We start from the raw sequence: 20174 nt of genomic DNA on the forward strand, positions 1-20174 counted from the left end.
GACATGAGCAGCCTGCATTAGCGGAGCTCGTGTCTGCAAAATATTTTAACCCCCTCAGATGGATCTACATCGTTGGACCTTACAGATCCTCGGAAGGTATGTATATTGTTGGTTTATTATTTTTTTTTAATTTACAGATCGAGGGTCTTCAGTGAGTGGATTGAGAGTAGAATAAATTAATACAACAACCTTTGTGATTTTTTTCAATAAATTTTTAATAATGTGTGTGGGTTTTTTTTTAACCCTTTACTAGTATTGGATTAACCCCTTCCCGACCTTTGACGCATACGCTGCGTCATGAAAGTCGGTGCCATTCCGACCCATGACGCACCGTATGCGTCATGGAGGAATCGCGTTCCTGCAGGCCGGGTGAAAGGGTTAACTGTAATTTCACCCGGCGTGCAGGGACAGGAGGAGTTGTACTTTAGCCCAGGGGGGGTGGCTTCACCCCCCCGTGGCTACGATCGCTCTGATTGGCTGTTGAAAGTGAAACTGCCAATCAGCGATTTGTAATATTTCACCTATTATAACGGGTGAAATATTACAATCCAGCCATGGCCGATGCTGTAATATCATCGGCCATGGCTGGAAATACTAATGTGCCCCCACCCCACCCCACCGATCGCCCCCCCCAGCCCCCCGATCTGCCCGGTACACTGCCCCGCTCCCCTCCGCCCTGTGCTCCGCTCCCCCCCGTGCTCTTGTCCGCTCACCCCCATGCTCCAATCACCCCCCCCGTGCTCCAATCACCCCCCCCTGCACTCCGTTCCACCCCCCCCCGTGCTCCGTTCCACCCCCCCCCCCCGTGCTCCGTTCCACCCCCCCCATGCTCCGTTCCACCCCCCCGGTGCTCCGTTCCACCCCTCCCGCGTTCCGATCCACCCCCCCGTGCTCCGGTTGTGGTTAGGGTTGTGATTAGGGTTATGGCTACAGTTGGGATTAGGGGTGTGTTGGGGTTAGGGGTGTGGGGGGGGGTTAGTGTTGGAGGTAGAATTGAGGGGTTTCCACTGTTTAGGCACATCAGGGGTCTCCAAACGCAACATGGCGCCACCATTGATTCCAGCCAATCTTGTATTCAAAAAGTCAAATGGTGCTCCCTCACTTCCGAGCCCCGACGTGTGCCCAAACAGTGGTTTACCCCCACACATGGGGTATCAGCGTACTCAGGAGAAACTGGACAACAACTTTTGGGGTCCAATTTCTCCTGTAACCCTTGGGAAAATAAAAAATTCTGGGCTAAATAATTATTTTTGAGGAAAGAAAACGTATTTATTATTTTCACGGCTCTGCATTATAAACTTCTGTGAAGCACTTGAGGGTTCAAAGTCCTCACCACACATCTAGATTAGTTCCTTTCGGGGTCTAGTTTCCAAAATGGGGTCACTTGTGGGGGGTTTCTACTGTTTAGCCACATCAGGGGCTCTGCAAACGCAACGTGACGCCCACAGAGCATTCCATCAAAGTCTGCATTTCAAAACGTCACTACTTCACTTCCGAGCCCCGGCATGTGCCCAAACAGTGGTTTACCCCCAAATATGGGGTATCAGCGTACTCAGGAGAAACTGGACAACAACTTTTGGGGTCAAATTTCTCCTGTTGCCCTTGGGAAAATAAAAAATTGCAGGCTAAAAGATCATTTTTGAGAAAATATTTTTTTTTTTTTATTTTCATGGCTCTGCGTTATAAACTTCTGTGAAGCACTTGGGGGTTCAAAGTCCTCACCACACATCTAGATTAGTTCCTTTGGGGGTCTAGTTTCCAAAATGGGGTCATTTGTGGGGGATCTCCAATGTTTAGGCATACAGGGGCTCTCCAAACGTGACATGGTGTCCGCTAATGATTGGAGCTAATTTTCCATTTAAAAAGCCAAATGGCGTGCCTTCCCTTCCGAGCCCTGCCGTGCGCCCAAACAGTGGTTTACCCCCACATATGAGGTATCGGCGTACTCTGGAGAAACTGGACAAGAACATTTGGGGTCCAATTTCTCCTATTACTTTTGGCAAAATAGGAAATTCCAGGCTAAAAAATCATTTTTGAGGAAAGAAAAATTATTTTTTTATTTTCATGGCTCTGCGTTATAAACTTCTGTGAAGCACCTGGGGGTTTAAAGTGCTCAATATGCATCTAGATAAGTTCCTTGGGGGGTCTAGTTTCCAAAATGGGGTCACTTGTGGGGGAGCTCCAATCTTTAGGCACACAGGGGCTCTCCAAACGCGACATGGTGTCCGCTAACAATTGGAGCTAATTTTCCATTCAAAAAGTCAAATGGCGCGCCTTCCCTTTCGAGCTCTGCCGTGTGCCCAAACAGTGGTTTACCCCCACATATGAGGTATCAGCGTACTCTGGAGAAATTGCCCAACAAATTTTATGATCCATTTTATCCTATTGCCCATGTGAAAATGAAAAAATTGAGGCAAAAAATTTTTTTGTGTGAAAAAAAAGTACTTTTTTTTCATTTTTACAGATCAATTTGTGAAGCACCTGGGGGTTTAAAGTGCTCACTAGGCATTTAGACAAGTTCCTTGGGGGGTCTAGTTTTCAAAATGGGGTCACTTGTGGGGGAGCTCCAATTTTTAGGCACACAGCGGCTCTCCAAACGCGACATGGTGTCCGCTAACGATGGAGATAATTTTTCATTCAAAAAGTCAAATGGCGCTCCTTCCCTTCCAAGCCCTGCCGTGCGCCCAAACAGTGGTTTACCTCCACATATGAGGTATCAGCGTACTCAGGACAAATTGGACAACAACTTTCGTGGTTCAGTTTTTCCTTTTACCATTGAGAAAATAAAAAAATTGTTGCTAAAAGATAATTTTTGTGACTAAAAAGTTAAATGTTCATTTTTTCCTTCCATGTTGCTTCTGCTGCTGTGAAGCACCTGAAGGGTTAATAAACTTCTTGAATGTGGTTTTGAGCACCTTGAGGGGTGCAGTTTTTAGAATGGTGTCACTTTTGGGTATTTTCAGCCATATAGACCCCTCAAACTGACTTCAAATGTGAGGTGGTCCATAAAAAAAATGGTTTTGTAAATTTCGTTGTAAAAATGAGAAATCGCTGGTCAAATTTTAACCCTTATAACTTCCTAGCAAAAAAAAATTTTGTTTCCAAAATTGTGCTGATGTAAAGTATACATGTGGGAAATGTTATTTATTAACTATTTTGTGTCACATAACTCTCTGGTTTAACAGAATAAAAATTCAAAATGTGAAAATTGCGAAATTTTCAAAATTTTCGCCAAATTTCCGTTTTTATCACAAATAAACGCATAATTTATTGACCTCATTTTACCACTAACATGAAGCCCAATATGTCACGAAAAAACAATCTCAGAACCGCTAGGATCCGTTGAAGCGTTCCTGAGTTATTACCTCATAAAGGGACACTGGTCAGAATTGCAAAAAACGGCAAGGTCTTTAAGGTCAAAATAGGCTGGGTCATGAAGGGGTTAATAATGGATAGGTGTCATAATTGACACCTCTCCATTATTAATTAGGCTTAATGTCACCTTACAATAGCAAGGTGGCATTAACCCTTCATTACCCCATATCCCACCGCTACACGGGAATGGGAAGAGAGTGGCCAAGTGCCAGAATAGGCGCATCTTCCAGATGTGCCTTTTCTGGGGTGGCTGGGGGCAGATGTTTTTAGCCGGGGGGGGGGGGGGGGGGCAATAACCATGGACCCTCTCTAGGCAATTAATATCTGCCCTCAGTCACTGGCTTTACTACTCTGGCGGAGAAAATTGTGCGGGAGCCCACGCCAATTTTTTCTGCCATTTAACCCTTTATTTTAATAGCTAGAACGGCCAAATTTTGCATATACACACTACTAACATTAGTAGTGTGGAATATGCAAAAAAATGGGGATATGAGATGGTTTACTGTATGTAAACCAGGTCTCATCATATGTTGGGTTTAGGAAGGAGAAAGCAAAAGCCAGTAATTGAATTACCGACTTTTCTCTCTAACAGCGCTGCGTATTCCTCGCAAGTCACACTGCTGGTCCATGTGTAATCCATATTTTTGGGGCTTCCATAGACTTTCATTGACGTTTTATTTGCGCAATACGGTGACAAACGCAGCATGCTGCGATTTTCTACGGCCCTAGAAAGCCGTATAATACTGATCAGTTTAGTACGGCAGATAGGAGCAGGGGCATAGAGAATAATTGTGCCGTATTTTTTGCGAGTTTTACGGACGTAGTTTCTGCGCTCTTACGTCCGTAAAACTCGCAAGTGTGACACCGGCCTAACAGTTCTTTCTTTATTCAATACAAGTAGTACATGGATGCAAGGGAGCAGGTGCAGCAGAGGATGATGGAAGTTTTGCGCCAATCAGATGCTTCAATGGGTCCAAGTACAAAAGGAAAGGAATATATAAAGTAAAATGCCAATCACACAAATATGAGCTCACAAACAGAGGGATACACCAGGGAGTGAAGGATGGTGGAAAAAAGAAAATAGGAAAAAAGAGATGATTAGCACATAACCAAAACCTAGCAACAGTCTGAGATAAATTCATCAAACAACTCTCCACCAACTCCTGAACCATGCAGTATAAGCTAGCTGTGGCAATGCTTACTTGCCAGAGTCCAGTTTATATAGGATAGCGGAGTGGCTAACAGTGAGCAGATGAGCGCCTTAATGCAGGAAAGCTTTCAGGAGCTCTCAGCTGAGCAGATTAAACCGTGCACTGCTAAAACAAACCCGCACCATTTAATATGAAGTGAAGTGATTCTAGTCAGTGGTCAATAAATCAGACAATATTACCGTATATGGAAACTTCAGCTGTTCCTCTACAAAGAGAATGTATGGCTCATTAATATAGCAGAGTCCTTTGTATTCTGCAGTTTTAAAGCTCAGACAGCGCTGACCCACACTCACTGCATAACTACGGTCATCAGCGGTGATATTGTGCTATTAAGATAGGATGGTAGCCCAAAGCAATAAGGAATATAAACCAGCTCACCCGTGATGCATAAACCAAACCTTGGGAGCACGGACCCGCTGTGACCAGGCATATAAAGTCCAAAAAAAGAAGAGAATGTCCAGCTTCACCGTAAAAAAGTTTTCTTTATTCACAAACTTTGAATATCATGATTAAGGGAGCTTAGTCTTCAGAAACGCGTTGAGATTCTTACCCATATGGTTCGTGCTGAAGTCTGTATCCTCTATGTTTAAAGTTTGTGAATAAAGAAAACTCTTTTTTATGGATTCAGTGAAGCTGGACATTCTTGTGTTTTTTTTTAGCCCATAGCAATGCATTAGTCTCTCTTGAGGACCTGCTGCCAGAGGAAACGCGTCAGGAGTAGGGTTGAGCGAAACGGGTCGTTCATTTTCAAAAGTCGCCGACTTTTGGCAAAGTCGGGTTTCATGAAACCCGACCCCTGTGCGGGGTCGGCCATGCGGTACGCGACTTTCGCGCCAAAGTCGCGTTTCAATGATGCGAAAAGCGCCATTTCTCAGCCAATGAAGGAGGACGCAGAGTGTGGGCAGCGTGATGACATAGGTCCTGGTCCCCACCATCTTAGAGAAGGGCATTGCAGTGATTGGCTTGCTGTCTGCGGCGTCACAGGGGCTATAAAGAGGCGTTCCCGCCGACCGCCATCTTACTGCTGCTGATCTGAGCATAGGGAGAGGTTGCTGCCGCTTCGTCAGAAGCAGGGATAGCGTTAGGCAGGGTCCATTAACCACCAAACCGCTTGTGCTGTAGCGATTTCCACTGTCCAACACCACCTTTGTTTGCAGGGACAGTGGAAGCTACATTTTTTTTTTTTTCCCTCAGCGCTGTAGCTCATTGGGCTGCCCTAGAAGGCTCCCTGATAGCTGCATTGCTGTGTGTACGCCGCTGTGCAAACCAACTGCTTTTTTCAAAGCACAAATCCTCTTGTTCCTTCCTTTCTGCACAGCTATCTTTTTTGTTTGTCCACACTTTTGATTTAATTTGTGCATCAGTCCACTCCTTATTGCTGCCTGCCATACCTGGCTGAGATTACTGCAGGCAGGGAGATAGTAATTTGTAGGACAGTCCCTGTTTTTTTTTTTTTTTTCTTTTTTTTTTTTTGGTGGGAGATTAAGATTGGCAATTTGGCATTTCTGCTAGAGTGCCATCCCTGTGTGTGTGCCATCTCTCTCACATAGTGGGCCATAGAAAGCCTTTTCATTTTTCTGTATTTTTTTTGTGGGGTTTATAAATTCTCCCTGATAAAAAAAAAATACAGTGGGAGATTAATATTGGCCTTTGGGCTTGTGTGCCAGTCCTGAGTGTGCCATCTCTCAAATAGTGGGCCATAGAAAGCCTCTTAATTTTTTTTTTATTGGGTTTCTAAATACTCCCAGAAAAAATTAAAAAAAATCAGTGGGAGATTAATATTGCCCTTTCTGCTTGTGTGCCACTCCTGACTCCTGGGTGTGCCATCTCTCTCTCTCAACTAGTGGGCAGTCACTGGGCCATAGAAAGCCTATTTTTTTTTTTTGTTTGATTTGGTTTGGTTTCTAAATTCTACCTGAAAAAATAAATCAATCAATCAGTGGGAGATAAATATTGGCCTCTGGGCTTGTGTGCCACTCCTGACTCCTGTGTGTGCCATCTCTCACTCAGTGGGCCATAGAAAGCCTATTTTTTTTTTTGTTTGATTTGGTTTCTAAATTCTACCTGAAAAAATAAATCAATCAATCAATCAGTGGGAGATAAATATTGGCCTCTGGGCTTGTGTGCCACTCCTGACTCCTGGGTGTGCCATCTCTCTCTCTCAAATAGTGGGCACTGGGCCATAGAAAGGCTATTTTTTTGGGGGGGGGGTTTCTAAATTCTTCCTGAATAAATCATTTTATTTTATTTAGTTTCTAAAGTCTCCCTGAAAAAAAAAAAAACAGTGGGAGATTAATATTGACATTTGTGCTTGAGTGACAGTCCTGCGTGTGTGGCATCTCTCTTATTTTGTGCCACAGAAAACAGAGTGTGTAACATTGTGCCTGATTTTCCTTGCGGTTTCACCAACCTGTAAAGGGATATCGAAATCATACTGAAGTTATAGCTCACCGTGTAAGTTGTCTGACAGCAACAAATAAAGTTACTTTGGTTAAGTTTTTAAAACAATGAGGAAGTCTGGTGGAAGAGGTCGTGGGCATTCATTGTCAGCTGGTAATGATGGTAGTGGTAGTGGAGCATCAGGTGGTCGTGGGTAAAAAATTGTTCCACCTAAGTCTGGAGCTGTGGAGCCAGGTTCGTCGTCTGGCTACACAAGGCCTCGAACGCTCCCTTTTCTGGGAGTAGGAAAACCGCTTTTAAAGCCGGAGCAGCAACAGCAAGTTTTGGCTTACCTTGCTGACTCAGCCTCTAGCTCTTTTGCCTCCTCTTCTGAAACTGGCAAATCTAAAAGCAGCGCGTCGTTAGTGGATGTTCACGGTCAGGGACAAGTCGCTTCCTTGTCCTCTTCAGCAAAAACAACAACAAGAGAGAAGGATGCAGCAGGCGACACAACGGGTTACTCCATGGAGCTCTTTACACATACCGTCCCTGGCTTAGAAAGTGAAACAGTTAACAGGCCATGCCCATTACAAGTAGATTCTGACATGGAGTGCACTGATGCACAGCCACAGCCAGACTACTATGCTGGTCCTTTGACTCAGACCACAACATTGCCCTCTCAGGGTACTGATCCAGAATCAGACCCTGATGAGACTATGTTGCCCCGTCACGAACGCTATACCACCGACCTACACGGTGACACAGACGAAGTTGCACACGAGCTAGAAGAGGAGGTTATAGATGACCCAGTTGTTGACCCCGATTGGCAGCCATTGGGGGAACAGGGTGCAGGCGGCAGTAGTTCTGAAGCGGAGGAGGAGGGGCCGCAGCAGGCATCAACATCGCAACAGGTTCCATCTGCCGGGCCCGTATCTGGCCCAAAACGCGTGGCAAATCAAAAAAATGTTGGAGGACAGCGTGTCCATCCGGTTAAAGCTCAGTCAGCAATTCCTGAAAAGGGATCCGATGCTAGGAAGAGTGCAGTCTGGCATTTTTTTAAACAACATCCAATTGATCAGCGCAAAGTCATCTGTTAAAAATGTTCAACTAGCTTAAGCAGAGGTCAGAATCTGAAAAGTCTCAATACAAGTTGCATGCATAGACATTTAATCACCATGCATTTGCAAGCCTGGACTAACTACCAAACGTCCCTTAAGGTTGTAGCACACTCGGCCAATGAAGCTACTCAGCAACGCAACATCCCTTCCGTCACTGTAAGGCCACCATTTTCTTCACCACCGGCAGTATCTGTGCAGGTTTCTTTGCCAGCCCAAAGCAGTCAGGGTCAGGGAATCACCAGTTTCGTTGGAGGTAATACTGCATCTAGGGCACCGGCGGAAACAATACCGTCTCCAACCGTCTCTCAGTCTGCCATGTCCACCGGCACACCCGCTAGTTCCACGATCTCCAGCTCTCCAGTCCAGCTCACCCTACATGAGACTCTAGTTAGAAAAAGGAAGTACTTATCTCCATATATAATCCAGTATCAAAAATAGTTTTTATTATTAAATTGGCAAAAAACTCAAGACTGCACATAAGTACACACACAAAACAACACAAAAACCATTAAAAACACTTAAAAAATGCAAACATGCAAGAAAACATGCCTATATATACAGTGGGGCAAAAAAGTATTTAGTCAGTCAGCAATAGTGCAAGTTCCACCACTTAAAAAGATGAGAGGCGTCTGTAATTTACATCATAGGTAGACCTCAACTATGGGAGACAAACTGAGAAAAAAAAATCCAGAAAATCACATTGTCTGTTTTTTTAACAATTTATTTGCATAATATGGTGGAAAATAAGTATTTGGTCAGAAACAAAATTTCATCTCAATACTTTGTAATATATCCTTTGTTGGCAATGACAGAGGTCAAACGTTTTCTGTAAGTCTTCACAAGGTTGCCACACACTGTTGTTGGTATGTTGGCCCATTCCTCCATGCAGATCTCCTCTAGAGCAGTGATGTTTTTGGCTTTTCGCTTGGCAACACGGACTTTCAACTCCCTCCAAAGGTTTTCTATAGGGTTGAGATCTGGAGACTGGCTAGGCCACTCCAGGACCTTGAAATGCTTCTTACGAAGCCACTCCTTCGTTGCCCTGGCGGTGTGCTTTGGATCATTGTCATGTTGAAAGACCCAGCCACGTTTCATCTTCAATGCCCTTGCTGATGGAAGGAGGTTTGCACTCAAAATCTCATGATACATGGCCCCATTCATTCTTTCATGTACCCGGATCAGTCGTCCTGGCCCCTTTGCAGAGAAACAGCCCCAAAGCATGATGTTTCCATCACCATGCTTTACAGTAGGTATGGTGTTTGATGGATGCAACTCAGTATTCTTTTTCCTCCAAACACGACAAGTTGTGTTTCTACCAAACAGTTCCAGTTTGGTTTCATCAGACCATAGGAAATTCTCCCAAAACTCCTCTGGATCATCCAAATGCCCTCTAGCAAACTTCAGACGGGCCCAGACATGTACTGGCTTAAGCAGTGGGACACGTCTGGCACTGCAGGATCTGAGTCCATGGTGGCGTAGTGTGTTACTTATGGTAGGCCTTGTTACATTGGTCCCAGCTCTCTGCAGTTCATTCACTAGGTCCCCCCGCGTGGTTCTGGGATTTTTGCTCACCGTTCTTGTGATCATTCTGACCCCACGGGGTGGGATTTTGCGTGGAGCCCCAGATCGAGGGAGATTATCAGTGGTCTTGTATGTCTTCCATTTTCTAATTATTGCTCCCACTGTTGATTTCTTCACTCCAAGCTGGTTGGCTATTGCAGATTCAGTCTTCCCAGCCTGGTTCAGGGCTACAATTTTGTTTCTGGTGTCCTTTGACAGCTCTTTGGTCTTCACCATAATGGAGTTTGGAGCCAGACTGTTTGAGGGTGTGCACAGGTGTCTTTTTATACTGATAACAAGTTTAAACAGATGCCATTACTACAGGTAATGAGTGGAGGAAAGAGGAGACTCTTAAAGAAGAAGTTACAGGTCTGTGAGAGCCAGAAATCTTGATTGTTTGTTTCTGACCAAATACTTATTTTCCACCATAATATGCAAATAAATTGTTAAAAAAACAGACAATGTGATTTTCTGGATTTTTTTTCCTCAGTTTGTCTCTCATAGTTGAGGTCTACCTATGATGTAAATTACAGACGCCTCTCATCTTTTTAAGTGGTGGAACTTGCACTATTGCTGACTGACTAAATACTTTTTTGCCCCACTGTATGTCATATCCTAGAATGAGGAAAATGACAGCCCACAAAACATGTGCTTCCCACAATAATGTTATCACAAGAATCTGACTGCACAAGCGAAGATAATGCAAGGATAAATGACCACTCCATGAAATGGGTGTAAAGATGTTAATATTGCAAGCCGCAGTCGTCAAACCACTCCATCGTCAGCTGTCACTGTTGCACACCAGTTGTCCCATTATGGGGCAGCTACTGGCAAGCGTCAGCAGGCTGTATTGGCTATGAAGTGTTTGGGCGACAACAGACACACCGCGGAAGTTCTGTCCGAGTTCTTGCAGCAAGAAACGCAGTCGTGGCTGGGCACAGTAGATCTTGAGGCAGGCAAGGTAGTGAGTGATAATGGAAGGAATTTCATGGCTGCCATCTCCCTTTCCCAACTGAAACACATTCCTTGCCTGGCTCACACCTTAAACCTGGTGGTGCAGTGCTTATTGAAAAGTTATCCTGGTTTCTCCGACCTGCTCCTCAAAGTGCGTGGACTTTGCGCACATATCCGCCGTTCGCCTGTACACTCCAGCCGTATGCAGACCTATCAGCGGTCTTTGAACCTTCCCCAGCATCGCCTAATCATAGACGTTGCAACAAGGTGGAACTCAACACTGCACATGCTTCAGAGACTGTGCGAACAGAGGCGGGCTGTTATGTTTTTGTGGGAGGATACACATACACGGGCAGGCAGTAGGATGGCAGACATGGAGTTGTCAGGTGTGCAGTGGTCGAAGATTCAAGACATGTCAAGTCCTTCAGTGTTTTGAGGAATGCACACGGCTGGTTAGTGCAGACAACGCCATAATAAGCATGAGCATCCCCCTAATGCGTCTGCTGATGCAAAGTTTGACGCACATAAAGGATCAGGCGTCTGCACCAGAGGAAGAGGAAAGCCTTGATGAGTCAGCCATTGTCTGGTCAGGGCAGTGTACAGGACGAGGTAGCGGGCGAAGAGGAGGTGGAGGACGAGGAGGATGATGGGGATGAGTATATTTTTAATGAGGAAGCTTTCCCGGGGGCACTGGAAATTGGTGGCGTGGCAAGGCCGGGTTCTGTTTTTTTGAGGGACACAAGTGACGTAGATTTGCCTGCAACTGCCCCTCAACCAAGCACACCTGCAGATTTGACAACTGGAACTTTGGCCCACATGGCGGATTATGCCTTGCGTATCCTCAAAAGGGACACACGCATTACTAAAATGATGAACGATGACGATTACTGGTTGGCCTGCCTCCTTGATCCTCGCTATAAAAGGCAAATTGCAAAATATTATGCCACATGAGAACTTGGAACTAATATTAGCAACAAAACAATCAACTCTTGTTGACCGTTTGCTTCAGGCATTCCCAGCACACAGCGCCCGTGATCGTTCTCACACGAGCTCCAGGGGGCAGCAGACCAGGAGTGTTAGGGGTGCACACATCAGAAGTGGCGTTGGACAGAGGGGTTTTCTGACCAGGTTGTGGAGTGATTTTGCTATGACCGCAGACAGGACAGGTACTGCTGCATCAATTCAAAGTGACAGGAGACAACATTTGTCCAGTATGGTTACTAACTATTTTTCATCCCTTATCGATGTTCTCCCTCAACCGTCATTCCCATTTGATTACTGGGCATCCAAATTAGACACCTGGCCAGAATTGGCTGAATATGCATTGCAGGAGCTTGCTTGCCCGGCAGCTAGTGTCCTATCTGAAAGAGTATTCAGTGCTGCTGGTTCAATATTAACCGAAAAAAGGACTCGTCTGGCTACACAAAATGTTGATGATCTAGCATTCATTAAAATGAACCACAACTGGATTTCTAATTCTTTTGCCCCACCTTGCCCGGCCGACACCTAGCTTTCCTATGAAAAGCTCTTGCCTGTGGACTACTGTGAATTACTTATCAAATGTCTTAATTTGCAGCAGCTGATTGTCCAGCATACGACATGTTTACACCTCCCTAAATGGCCAAACTCCCCACACGGGACCGTGGTATCGCGACTTGGCGCAAGCACCCGTGAGAGTGCTGTTTGTCTGAAGAGGTAGGTGTGCCCGCTTTTGGTCGACAGCACTGACACAGGGTCCCTCATATTACAATAAACTGTCTCTGGCGGTGGTGGTGCGCACCCAACGTCAGACACACTGTTGTAACATGAGGGGCCCTGGGCCTGTACCGCCGGCCACAAGAGAGTTCACCCACCCCCAGGTCAAACATTGCTCTACCACTTCCACAATTATCTCTCACACTTCCACCAATGTTTAGACTATGCGCTGACATCCTTCCATTCCTGCCACTGACAATACCATTGTGTTGACATGTATGATGGTACTTAACATAGTCAGGGGCAGTGTCCTCTTTTTACCCAAGTAAATACTTGGTGCCAAATTAGTAGGTCAGAAACTACGCAGAGGATCCCACCCCTGTACCTAAAGATCGCACCCTTTAGTGTTTTCGTTGGGTTTTAATGTGAGACATTCACATTTATGTATTGTTTTGGACTACTAACTGGCAGACACTCATTACAATCAGCCTCCGCTGACCTGGCCACTGCTGCCCGTGTTCCCCTGGAACCAATTTAAAATTGCCTACAGCCAGCCCAATTTTATTATGTTAGGCCTTCGAAGCCTGTCTGCGGTCACTCCTTCCACTAGGCCTCCACTGACCAGACCACTGCTGCCCGTGTACCCCTGGAACCAATTTAAAATTGCCTACAGCCAGCCCAATTTTATTATGTTAGGCCTTCGAAGCCTGTCTGCGGCCACTCCTTCCACTAGGCCTCCACTGACCAGACCACTGCTGCCCGTGTACCCCTGGAACCAATTTAAAATTGCCTACAGCAAGCCCAATTTTGTTATGTTAGGCCTTTGATGCCTGTCTGCGGCCCGTTCTTTCAACTACTACTACACTGACCAGACCACTGCTGCCCGTATACCCCTGGAACCAATTAAAAATTGCCTACAGCCAGCCCAATTTTATTATGTTAGGCCTTCGAAGCCTGTCTGCGGCCACTCCTTCCACTAGGCCTCCACTGACCAGACCACTGCTGCCCGTGTACCCCTGGAACCAATTTAAAATTGCCTACAGCAAGCCCAATTTTGTTATGTTAGGCCTTTGATGCCTGTCTGCGGCCCGTTCTTTCAACTACTACTACACTGACCAGACCACTGCTGCCCGTATACCCCTGGAACCAATTAAAAATTGCCTACAGCCAGCCCAATTTTATTATGTTAGGCCTTCGAAGCCTGTCTGCGGTCACTCCTTCCACTAGGCCTCCACTGACCAGACCACTGCTGCCCGTGTACCCCTGGAACCAATTTAAAATTGCCTACAGCCAGCCCAATTTTATTATGTTAGGCCTTCGAAGCCTGTCTGCGGTCACTCCTTCCACTAGGCCTCCACTGACCAGACCACTGCTGCCCGTGTACCCCTGGAACCAATTTAAAATTGCCTACAGCAAGCCCAATTTTGTTATGTTAGGCCTTTGATGCCTGCCTGCGGCCCGTTCTTTCAACTACTACTACACTGACCAGACCACTGCTGCCCGTGTACCCCTGGAACCAATTAAAAATTGCCTACAGCCAGCCCAATTTTATTATGTTAGGCCTTCGAAGCCTGTCTGCGGTCACTCCTTCCACTAGGCCTCCACTGACCAGACCACTGCTGCCCGTGTACTCCTGGAACCAATTTAAAATTGCCTACAGCCAGCCCAATTTTATTATGTTAGGCCTTCGAAGCCTGTCTGCGGTCACTCCTTCCACTAGGCCTCCACTGACCAGACCACTGCTGCCCGTGTACCCCTGGAACCAATTAAAAATTGCCTACAGCCAGCCCAATTTTATTATGTTAGGCCTTCGAAGTCTGTCTGCGGTCACTCCTTCCACTAGGCCTCCACTGACCAGACCACTGCTGCCCGTGTACCCCTGGAACCAATTTAAAATTGCCTACAGCCAGCCCACTTTTATTATGTTAGGCCTTCGAAGCCTGTCTGCGGTCACTCCTTCCACTAGGCCTCCACTGACCAGACAAATGCTGCCCGTGTACCCCTGGAACCAATTTAAAATTGTCTACAGCCAGCCCAATGTTATTATGTTAGGCCTTTGCCTGTCTGCGGTCACTCCTTCCACTAGGCCTCCACTGACCAGACCAATGCTGCCTGTGTAACCCTGTAACCTTTTTTAAACTGCATTGAGCCACATTTTTGGTTTAAGGCCTACTACCTGTGTCTGTCTGCGCCACTCAATACAGCTATCCTCCTTTGAAAAAAGCAGAGCGTCAATAGTCTGGTTTTCAGCCTCTATGAATTTGAAAATTGCATTGGGGCTTCAACTTCCGTAGGGCCTAATAACGGTGTCTGCCGCTCCAAAATGTTCCCCAGGTTTCCTGGCCATTGCTTCAATCTTCTGGCTCTCGTTTAGTAGTTGTTGAAAACCACACTGCATTAGGCCAACAAATTGGGTATGCGATGTAGAGACGGTGTGTTCCACTCCAAGGTGTTCCCCAGGTTTCCTCGCCATTGCTTCGATCTTCTGGCTCTTCTGAAGTAGTTGTTGAAAACAACACTGCATTAGGCCTACTAGTTGGGTTGGGGCCTTCTATCTGTGTCTGCCCCTCCTTGCTGTTCTCCTACAGTGAACAAAGCTGTGCCGCCGGTTTACTACTGTTGCCAATTTTGAAATGCATTTAGAATACTTACTGATTTGGGCCTACTCTCTGTGTCAGCCTCTCATTCCAGTTGTCCTCCACTGAACAAAGCAATGCCCCATGGTTAGTCCTGTTACTAATTTTGAACTGCATTTAGGCCACTTTATTCTTTGGGCCCATATCTGTTTCCCCCTCATCCTGCCCATTGCCCAGCCAGTGATAGACGAGTCTGCTGGTACATTGACCCATAACGCAACATTCCCCGTGCACGCTACACTGCAAGATTGTGACCCTGCTGAAAGTCAGGACCCCCTTCCCGCATACCATACCAACTTACACGGGGAGAAAGAGGAAGGTGCAGATGAAGGTGCAGGTTCCTTCATCAGGTGGGGGGAGGAATACTCGTTGGCGACGTCACTGGCACAGGGCCTCTCATAGTACGCAAAAGTGTTGCTGCCGGTGGGAGGCGCCCCCGCCGTGCAAACACACCGCTGTACTTTGAGGGGCCCTGTGCCAATGCCAACGAGTGGGCCCCCCCTGCCTGCTCTGGATCACAGCACTTGAAAAAGTTGAAATACTTACCTCTCCCTGCTCCACTGCCGTGACGTGGTCCAGATGTCCTGGACCCACTAATTACTTGAACCAGCCCTACCCCCCACAACTTTAGCCAAATGACCCCCAATTTCAAATGCCTTACAATTTTTATAAGCTAAATTACGATTGACAAGCTTCAGTAGCAAGAATGGATGTTTTTGCCAATACAATGGGCTCTGTACATGTTTTCCTGGCCTCTACACACTGCCGACTATGCACCCCCATTGACTTGCATTGGGTTTCGTGTTTCGGTCGATCCCGACTTTTCGCGATAATCGGCCGATTCCACTCGACTCGACTTTTGAGATAGTCGGGTTTCGCGAAACCCGGCTCGACTCTAAAAAGGTCAAGGTCGCTCAACTCTAGTCAGGAGCAGGGCACCATATACCATGCCCTGGATATGGCATGCCTAGAATAAGGCCTATGTGAAGGGAACATGTCGGACAGGGCTATTTGACTCCTGCTAAACTGTAAAGTTGCTTGTTTTTACAAGCTGTATCTGGCAATAAAGGGGTTTTCCTACAAATAAGGTATCAAATATCCACACAGTAGATAATAAATGCATGATAGATGGGGAGCCGACTACTAGGACCTCCAAAAGATATTGAGAACAGGGGTCCCAAAGGTCTCCATGTAAATGGAGCTTTAGTGAGCATATGCGACCACTGCTACATTCACTGTGCATTATCTTTCTATAGAGGCTGTCTTATGAAAGACGTTTATGACATCCACAGAATATGCAATAAATGTCTAATAATTGCAAGACCCACCTTTGGGACTCTTGCTCACTGTCATTAATGAGTACCCTCAATCCTTTCCTTTGACTAGTGCCATAAATGCAGTGAGAGAAGAGGTGGCTTCACCTCCGTAGCTCGCTAACCACTTCTAAGCAAGTTCTCAACACCACCGAGCTACGACCACCTCTCCTCTCTCTATGCCATTAGTAGAAATGGAGACAGTGGCGTAGGAAGGGGGGTGCGGGGGGGTGCGTGGGCCTCCCCGGGCGGCACAATGCGCGGGGTGGGTCACCGGGCCACGGCCGGCGCTGCACCTGTTTAACGCTATTGACGTGCGAGCCCGCACGTCAATAGTTAACAGCCGTCAGCCAATCTGAGGCTGGCAGCTGACGTCAGTCCCAGCGTGCATGTCGCCGGCGTCTGACGTCATTGTCAGTCGCCGGCGAGTGCACGCTTCAGATGCGTGGAGAGAGCAGGAGCGCGGTCAGGTAAGCACTGAGTGAAAATTTGCATTTACCCCCCTGACGCTTATACATTTAGCGTATTGTGCATTGCATATGCACAGCACACAGGTGGCATAAGCGCAAAAGGCCCCCCCCCCCCCATCACCAGTCATTCAACCTGTCAGATGCTGCAACCTACATGGTCCGCTGTACCTAAGCGGTTAGACCGATGGAGTGCACCTGTGATGTCATGACACAGTGATGATTATGGGCAACCATATCATTCATTGTCATTAATAAATGTCACAGGTTTGGCATGTGGGGGTGACACCATTAGGCCCAGTTTAAGTTCTACAAAACAGGAATACCGTATATACTCGAGTATAAGCCGACCCGAGTATAAGCCGACCCCCCTAATTTTGCCACAAAAAACTGGGAAAACTTATTGACTCGAGTATAAGCCTAGGGTGGAAATGCAGCATTTACCGGTGAATTTCAAAAATAAAAATAGATCATTATTGCCCCATAGCTGTGCCATATAGTGCTCTGCACCGTTCATATTTCCCCATAGCTGTGCCATATAGTTCTCTGCACCGTTCATATTTCCCCATAGCTCTGCCATATAGTGCTCTGCACCGTTCATATTTCCCCATAGCTCTGCCATATAGTGCTCTGCACCGTTCATATTTCCCCATAGCTCTGCCATATACTGCTCTGCACCGTTCATATTTCCCCATAGCTCTGCCATATAGTGCTCTGCACCGTTCATATTGCCCCATATCTGCCCCATATAGTGCTCTGCACCGTCCATATTGCCCCATATCTGCCCCATATAGTGCTCTGCACCGTTCATATTGCCCCATATCTGCCCCATATAGTGCTCTGCACTGTTCATATTGCTCCATATCTGCCCCATATAGTGCTCTGCACCGTTCACATTGCTCCATATCTGCCCCATATAGTGCTCTGCACCGTTCATATTGCTCCATATCTGCCCCATATAGTGCTCTGCACCGTTCATATTGCCCCATAGCTCTGCCATATAGTGCTCTGCACCGTTCATATTTCCCCATAGCTGTGCCATATAGTTCTCTGCACCGTTCATATTTCCCCATAGCTCTGCCATATAGTGCTCTGCACCGTTCATATTTCCCCATAGCTCTGCCATATAGTGCTCTGCACCGTTCATATTTCCCCATAGCTCTGCCATATAGTGCTCTGCACCGTTCATATTTCCCCATAGCTCTGCCATATAGTGCTCTGCACCGTTCATATTGCCCCATATCTGCCCCATATAGTGCTCTGCACCGTCCATATTGCCCCATATCTGCCCCATATAGTGCTCTGCACCGTTCATATTGCCCCATATCTGCCCCATATAGTGCTCTGCACTGTTCATATTGCTCCATATCTGCCCCATATAGTGCTCTGCACCGTTCACATTGCTCCATATCTGCCCCATATAGTGCTCTGCACCGTTCATATTGCTCCATATCTGCCCCATATAGTGCTCTGCACCGTTCATATTGCCCCATAGCTCTGCCATATAGTGCTCTGCACCGTTCATATTGCCCCATAGCTCTGCCATATAGTGCTCTGCACCGTTCATATTGCTCCATATCTGCCCCATATAGTGCTCTGCACCGTTCATATTGCCCCATATCTGCCCCATATAGTGCTCTGCACTGTTCATATTGCCCCATATCTGCCCCATATAGTGCTCTGCACTGTTCATATTGCCCCATATCTGCCCCATATAGTGCTCTGCACCGTTCATACTGCTCCATAGATGCTCGGTATAAATCTGTGCCGCTGCTGCTGCAATAAAAAAAAAAAAAAGCCATACTCACCTCTTGATTGCAGCTCCCAGCGTCCGGTCCCGGCGACTCTCCGCTCTGACTGATCAGGCAGAAGGCGCCGCGCACACTATATGCGTCATCGCGCCCTCTGACCTGAACAGTCAGAGCGCAGATAGACGCCGGGAAGATGGAGCGGCGCCCGGCGGCTGGAACACGGATAGGTGAATATTACATACTTACCTGGTCCCGACGTCCGGCTCCCCCTGCCGTCCCACGGTCTTCGGTGCCGCAGCTTCTTCCCCTCTTCAGCGGTCACCGGCACCGCTGATTAGAGAAATGAATAGGCGGCTCCACCCCTATGGGAGGTGGAGCCGCCTATTAATTTCTCTAATGAGCGGTCCCACGTGACCGCTGAAGAGGGGAAGAAGCTGCAGCACAGAAGACCGTGGGACGGCAGGGGGAGCGCCAGGATCGCTGGGACGAGGTAAGTATACCTCAGCGCCCTCTCCCCCTCACCCGCCAACCCCACCGCTACCGTGACTCGAGTATAAGCTGAGAGGGGCACTTTCAGCCCAAAAATTTGGGCTGAAAATCTCGGCTTATACTCGAGTATATACGGTAAATCCCTGGAGAAAGGCAGTTTATAATGTTAATGCTTCTGTGGTAGACTCACACCATAATGGATAACAATGTAAAAAAAAAAATTATATATATATATATATATATATATATATATATATATATATATATATATATATATATATATATATATATATATATATATATATATATATATATATATATATATATATATATATATATATAATCTCTAATATATAAAGGTGTGTGTGTGTGTATGTATGTATGTATGTCCGGGATTGGCATCTGCACCGTCGCAGCTACAGCCACAAAATTTTGCACAGTCGCACGCCTGGATCCCGAGAGCGTCATAGGCTATGTTGTGAGGCGAAATTTTAACCCCGCGCGTTCCAATTCACCAAACAATTTTGCCCCTATCTACATAATGGGGAAAAAGTGAAAGGAAAAGTGTTGGAGGCGTCGCAGCTACAGCAACAAAATTTTGCACAGTCACACGTCTGGACCCCGAGAGCGTCATAGGCTATGTTGTGAGGCGAAATTTTAACCCCGCGCGTTCCAATTCACCAAACAATTTTGCCCCTATCTACATAATGGGGAAAAAGCGAAAGGAAAAGTGTTGGAGACGTCGCAGCTACAGCCACAAAATTTAAAAAAAAAAGTGTAGGAGGCAAATTGACAGCTGCCAGATGTGAACAAGGGGGACTTAAAGAATGAGTGCGATGGTGCAAAAGAGTATATACCGTACAGTTGCTAAGGTGGGGCCCCGACATGGGATACTCACCACACACGGGGATATGAACACACACACAAAATGCGCCACACACTACCACGTGCTTGAACACATATACCACCCTCAGCACACATTTCACCAACCGCTCCACATAAAAGTCGAAACATAAAAGTCGCCACTCAAAACTCGCCACGCGCAAAACTCGCCACATGCAAAACTAGGCTCACGCAAAACTTGCACACGCGGAAAAATTGCCACATGCACAAAAGTTGCAACACATGCAAAATTTGCCTCAAACAAAACTTGCACATACTCAAAAGGCACCACACATAAAACTCGCCACGCGCAAAACTCGCCATGCACAAAACTTGCTGCACAC

The 20174-nt window shown here is 46.6% G+C and overlaps 1 protein-coding gene across 4 annotated transcripts in view; it reads left to right on the forward strand.

The window, feature by feature from the left end:
- LOC138638205 (uncharacterized) overlaps positions 1–20174 on the forward strand; it is an 86546-nt gene that overhangs the window by 50549 nt on the left and 15823 nt on the right. The window lies entirely within an intron of this gene.

Source organism: Ranitomeya imitator, chromosome 1, assembly GCF_032444005.1.
Source record: "Ranitomeya imitator isolate aRanImi1 chromosome 1, aRanImi1.pri, whole genome shotgun sequence".
Taxonomy (NCBI): Eukaryota; Metazoa; Chordata; class Amphibia; order Anura; family Dendrobatidae; genus Ranitomeya; species Ranitomeya imitator.